Source organism: Cervus canadensis, chromosome 1, assembly GCF_019320065.1.
Source record: "Cervus canadensis isolate Bull #8, Minnesota chromosome 1, ASM1932006v1, whole genome shotgun sequence".
In the NCBI taxonomy this organism is placed as follows: domain Eukaryota; kingdom Metazoa; phylum Chordata; class Mammalia; order Artiodactyla; family Cervidae; genus Cervus; species Cervus canadensis.
The window spans coordinates 53,926,457-53,933,024 of record NC_057386.1 but is presented as its reverse complement, the minus strand read 5'-3'; the positions used below and the strand labels follow the sequence as shown (position 1 = coordinate 53,933,024).

Genomic DNA, 6,568 nt, shown 5'->3' with positions numbered 1-6,568 from the left:
TTTCTTGCTTAGGCAAGAAAGTTTGATGGCAAACTTGAAAGTTTGATGGCAAACTTGAAAGATAGTTCACATCTGTAAGCCTCAGGTTTTTCTCTTACTCAAATGGAGATCATAACAGTATCTACTTCACATAACTGAGATGATGAGATAACATATGAGATAACACTGATCAAGTGCTTAGCATAATGCTTGGCACTGAGGGAGGAGAGATCAGTAAGATGATGTTGCTGGTGAAGATGATGATGGCAGTGATGAGCCCAGCCAACCCCTAATGCTAGTTTTGTTGGTAAGTCATTCTCTTTTCTGTTCTTTTAACCTAAAAGCCCCTATTGTTTTATGTAAAAGGAAGGGGAAGGAAAATGATAATCCCTCACCTTTCTCAAGTAACAAGAGTGATCAAGAGAGAAAAAGTAAGAAGAACCACAGTCCTGCAGTGGTTAGAATGAAGACCGCATCACAGAAGGTAAATCAGAATGAAAAAGCAGAGGGTTACATCCTAGGTGAAGGAACAAGATAAAATCCCAGGAAAACAATTAAATGAAGTGGAGACAGGCAACCTTCCAGAAAACAAATTCACAGTAATGATAGTGAAGATGATCAGAATAATGATTCTGAAGATTTCAGAAAAAGAATGGAGAAGATGCAAGAAATCTTTATCAAAGACCTCGAAGAACTAAAGAACAAAGAAACAGAGGTTAACAATACACTAGAAAGAATCAGTAGCAGAAAAATTGAGGCAGAAGAATGGGCAAGTGACCCAGAAAACAGAATGGTGGAAATCACTGCTGCAGATCAGAATATAGAAAAGATAATAATAAATAAACAAACAAAAAAATGAAGACAGCCTAAGAACCCTCTGGGACAACAGTAAATGCATCAACATTTGCATTATAGGGGTCCCAGAAGAAGAGAGAGAGAAAGGACTTGAGAAAATATTTGAAGAAATAAAAGCTGAAAAGTTCTCTAACATGGGAAAGGAAACAGTCAACCTAGTCCAGGAAGTGCAGGAAGTCCCAGGCATACTAAACCCAAGGAGGAACACCCTGAGACACATAGTAATCAAACTGACAAAAATTAAAGACAAAGATAAAATAATAAAAGCAACAAATGAAAAATGACAACATACAAGGGAACTCCCATCTGGATATCAGCTGATTTCTCAACAGAAACTCTACAAGCCAGAAAGGAATGACACAATATATTTAAAGTAATGAAATGGAATAAACTATGATCAAGAATACTCTACCCAGCAAGACTCTCGTTCAAATTTGACCAACACCAACAAACCAGCTTTACAACAAATGCTAAAGGAACTTCTCTAGGCACGAAACACAAGAGAAGGAAAAGACCTACACAAAATGAACCCAAAACAATTTGAACATGATAAGATCATATGTGTATGTGCATGTGTGCTAAGTCTCTTCAGTCATGCCCAACTCTTTGCAACCCTATGGACTGTAGCCCGCCAGGCTCCTCTGTCCTTGGGAGTCTCCAGGCAAGAATACTGGAGTGGGTTACCATGCCTTTCTCCAAGGGATCTTTCCAACCCAGGAATTAGACCCATGTCTCTTACATCTCCTGCATTGGCAGACTATTCTTTACCACTAGGAGCCACATATTGATAATTACCTTAAATGTAAATACACTAAATGAACCAACTGAAAGACATACACTGGCTAGGCAGACGAAAACATGTGCATGTATGCACTTCCATTTATGACATCATCCTACTTAATCCCTCTAAATTGTATATTATTATTTTACATTGTTAGGTTAATCATAATTCCATTATGGCTTACAATTGTGATTATCTTTTATTTTTTTCTGGCTATCCTTTGAGAAAACTTACAAACATCCTTTAATATTATGATTATACAACTATTATTCACTTAATACCATTCTATCAGGATTGGTCAACAGAAAATAACAGAATTCTATATCACTAAAACCACCTGACCTGCCTCTTGAGAAAACTGTATGCAGGAAGCAACAGTTAGAACTGGACATGGAACAACAGACTGGTTCCAAATAGGAAAAGGAGTACGTCAAGGCTGTATATTGTCACCCTGCTTATTTAACTTATACTCAGAGTACGTCATGAGAAACTCTGGACTGGAGGAAGCACAAGCTGGAATCAAGATTGCTGGGAGAAATATCAATAACCTCAGATATGCAGATGACACCACCCTTATGGCAGAAAGTGAAGAAGAACTAAAGAGCCTCTTGATGAAAGTGAAAGAGAAGAGTGAAAAAGTTGGCTGAAAGCTCAAAATTCAGAAAACTAAGATCCTGGCATCTGGTCCCATCTCTTCATGGGGAATAGATGGGGAAACAGTGGAAATGGTGTCAGACTTTATTTTTTGGGGCTCCAAAATCACTGCAGATGGTGACTGTAGCCATGAAATTAAAAGATGCTTGCTCCTTGGAAGGAAAGTTATGAGCAACCTAGATATCATATTAAAAAGCAGAGACATTCCTTTGCCAACAAAGGTCCGTCTAGTCAAGGCTATGGTTTTTCCAGTGGTCATGAATGGATGTGAGAGTTGGACTATAAAGAAAACTGAGCGACGAAGAATTGATGCTTTTGAACTGTGGCGTTGGAGAAGACTCTTGACAGTCCCTTGGATTGCAAGGAGATTCAACCAGTCCATCCTAAAGGAGATCAGTCCCGGGTGTTCACTGGAAGGACTGATGTTGAAGCTGAAACTCCAATACTTCGGCCACATCATGCGAAGTGTTGACTCGTTGGAAAAGACCCTGATGCTGGGAGGGATTGGGGCAGGAGGAGAAGGGGATGACAGAGGAAGAGATGGCCGGATGGCATCACTGACTCAATGGGCATGAGTTTGGGTGAACTCCAGGAGTTGGTAATGGACAGAGAGGCCTGGCGTGCTGCGATTCATGGGTTTGCAAAGATTTGGACACAACTGAGCGACTGAACTGAACTGAGCTGAAAACTACCATTTAATAGGAAAACCTGTAATCACTTTTTAAAATCCAGATGCATGTCAGAATTATCTTGGAATTTTCTGGATAATACAAAAGCCCAGTTATTGCTTTTTTTCTCCAAAGCTCCAGATGTGCTTTCTAATGAGCAGTCATGTTTAAAGACAACTGGACTATATGATGATCTTTTACTTTTATCTAGATTGTTTCATTTTTGTATTTTATATTCAGTGTTCCCATTTCATTTAGTCTATGTTTTCCAATTTCTCCATTTCTTCGTTGTTCTTTCTTAAGACTTTATCAAGGATAATAGAAAAGCTTTTTATACACACACACGCACACACACACATACATATATAGTACGTGTAATATAATGTATATATTTTAGAAAACCTATGAAGTTTTGCCTAGCTATAAAATTGATTCCACTTGTTTGACAAAGTATGAATAGAATGCTAGATTTCTAATTTATGTTCACTAAAAACTTTGATATAGTGCCATGTATTTTGAGATCTAGTATTACTGCTAAAGGTCTAGAAAATTTATCTTAGTGACTTAAAAAAAAAAAATTGAATGAGGCTTGAAACTTTTGTTCCAATACTGAGAATAAGAAGAAATACTATGTTGTAATAAACAAACAAACAAAAAACAGGAAATTAACATGTGATACAGTATCACTAACTGAAATACAGATTTTGTTCAAATTTCACAAAATTTTATGCTAAAGTCTATTATTTAGTTTCATAACTTATTCAAGGTTCACTTTGTATTTAGTAGCATTAAGCAACTTCAGCAACATGCAACAAATTCTGGTAGATTCTCTTTTAATTTTTATTCCATTTTGAATACTTTTTAGTTTTCCTTGTTATGGCTTCTTAGATACACCCAGTATTTAAAAGTGGGCATTACATTTCCAAATACAAGGCTTTTTTAAAGTATCTCTAATCTTAATTTCTCATTTTGGTATTAATTTTTCATTTAAATGCTTTCTTCTCTGCAATCACCTTCTGTATTTTTTTTTTTTTTAAGTCTTCTAACTTTATTGAAGATTTCAATGGCTCAATCAAAGATCTCTTGGTAAATGTCACATTGCACTTGAAAATGTGTGGGTTATTTTCAAATATCTTTTGATATTGATTTCTAACATAATTCCATAGTGATAAGAGAAAAGAGTCTGTATGATTTCAATACCTTTAAATTTAAAATTTTCACCTTGTTTTAGGTCCCTGAATATGTTCCAGCATCTCCTAGTTTATAGTCTATTGGACCCGAACAGAATTTGTTTCCTACTGTTGTGTGAAAATTGTATAAATCTTAATTATATTGAATTGGTTCATGGTGCTTTTCAGGTCTACTATACCCTTTCACTTTTCTGTATATTCATTCTATTCATTTTTGAGAGTTTGATATTGTAACTCCAACTAAAAATCTTAATTTATCTACTTAAAAAACAATTGCAATATATAGTGGAACTATATGTAACCTTTGTTCTGTATTTTCCAAGTCTCCTGTAAATGTGTTATCATACTTTCATAATTTAAAAAATAAAAAAGAAAGAGAAAAAAAGAGTGGTCAAGAACAATGGTGAGTATGAATATACCTTGAAGACATGTAAAGAAAGACACAAATGCGAGGAAATACTATTCTTGATGCATCCTTATCCAGGTGAGTCAACACTGCTCTAGGTCTATGTAACTCAGAGACATTCACCTTCAATTCCTCAGTCAATTTTTCAAGTAACATATTTCAAGCACAATGTCTCTCTCCACAAAGAGCAAGGACATAACAGAAGCAGAAGAGATTAAGAAGAGGTGGCAAGAGTACACAGAAGAACTATACAAAAAGTTTTAAATGACGGTGGTGTGGTCACTCACCTAGAGTCGGACACTCTGGAGGGTAAAGTCAAGTGGGCCTTAGGAAGCATCACTACACGCAAGCTAGTGGAAATGATGGAATTCCACCAGCTATTTCAAATCCTAAAAGATCACGCTGTTAAAATGCAGCACTCATTATGCCAGAAAATTTAGAAAACTCAGCAGTGGTAACAGGAATGGAAAAGGTCAGTTTTCATTCAAATCTCAAAGAAAGGCAATGCCAAAGAACATTAAAACTACTCTACAATTGTGCTTATTTCACATGCTAGCGAGGTAATGCTCAAAATCCTTCAATCAGGCTTCAACAGTATGTGAACCAGGAACTTTCAGATGTACAAGCTGAATTTAGAAAAGGCAGATAAACCTGAGATCAAATGGCCAACACCCATTAGATCATAGAAAAAGCAAGAGGATTCCAGAAAAACATCTACTTCTGCTTCATCAACTATGCCAAAGCCTTTGACTGTGTGGATCACAACAAACTGGAAAATTCTTCAAGAGATGGGAATACCAGACCACCTGACCTGTTTCCTGAGAAACTTGTATGCGGGACAAGAAGCAACAGTTAGAACCAGACATGGGACATAGACTGGTTCAAAATTGGAAAAGGAGTACATTAAGACTGTATATTGTCACCCTGCTTATTTAACTTATATGCAGAGTACATCATGAGAAACGCTGGGCTGGATAAAACACAAGCTGGAATCAAGATCGTCGGGAGAAATATCAAACAACCTCAGACACGCAGATGATACCACTCTAGTGGCAGAAAGTGAAGAGGAACTAAAGAGCATTTTGATGGGGGTGAAAGAGGAGACTGAAAAAGCTGGATTAAAACTCAGCATTCAAAACAGTAAGATCATGACATCCAGTCCCATCACTTCATGGCAAATAGATGGGGAAAAAGTGGAAACTGTGACAGATTTTATTTTCTTGGGCTCCAAAATCACTGCAGATGGTGATTGCAGCCTTGAAATTAAAAGACATGGAAGAAATGCTCTGACAAACTTAGCACGTTAAAAAGCAGAAACATCACTTTGCCGACAAAGGTGCATATAATCAAAGGCAGATTTTTCCAATAGCCAGGTACAGATGTGAGTTGGACCATAAAGATGGCTGAGGGCTGAAGAATTGATGCTTCTGATTTGTGTTGCTGGAGAAGACTGAGAGTCCCTTGGACTGCAAAGAGATCAAACCAGTCAATCCTAAAGGAAATCAACCCTGAATATTCATTGGAAGGACTGATGCTCAAGCTGAAGCTCCAATATTTTGGTCACCTGATGAGAATAGCTGCCTCATTGGAAAAGAATGTGATGCTGGGAAAGAATGAGGGCAGGAGGAGAAGGGGGTGGCAAGAGATAAAGTGGTTGGATGGCATCACTGACTCAATGGATATGAGTTTGAGCAAACTCTGAGAGATAGTGAAGGACAGAGAAGGCTGGTGTGCTGCAGTCCATGGGGTTGCAAAGAGTTGGACATGACTTACTGACTACAACTACAACAACATATTTCAAACACAATGCCTCTCTCCACAGAGACCCATCACTGTTGTTTGACACTCTCACAGCACACTTCCTTTGAAGAAAATGCTTATTGAATGTTGTACAATAAACTATTTCCTGCCCCAGTATGAAACAACAGAGACTTACAGGCGCTTTCTGTGCTTCAGTGAGCTGGATGCTGGAGGCTGTGTTTTCTCACAGCCTAACCAACTCAGCTTCCCATCTCATTCCCAAAGGATTAACTCC

At 37.5% G+C, this 6,568-nt stretch overlaps 1 long non-coding RNA gene across 1 annotated transcript; it reads right to left on the bottom strand.

The window, feature by feature from the left end:
* Nucleotides 1-3,386: 3,386 nt before the first annotated feature.
* LOC122422444 lies at nucleotides 3,387-3,666 on the bottom strand. Its single transcript, XR_006263862.1, has 2 exons — nucleotides 3,625-3,666; nucleotides 3,387-3,492 (listed from the first exon to the last, which is right to left on the bottom strand). It is a non-coding gene; the product is annotated as an uncharacterized LOC122422444 (long non-coding RNA).
* Nucleotides 3,667-6,568: the final 2,902 nt, after the last annotated feature.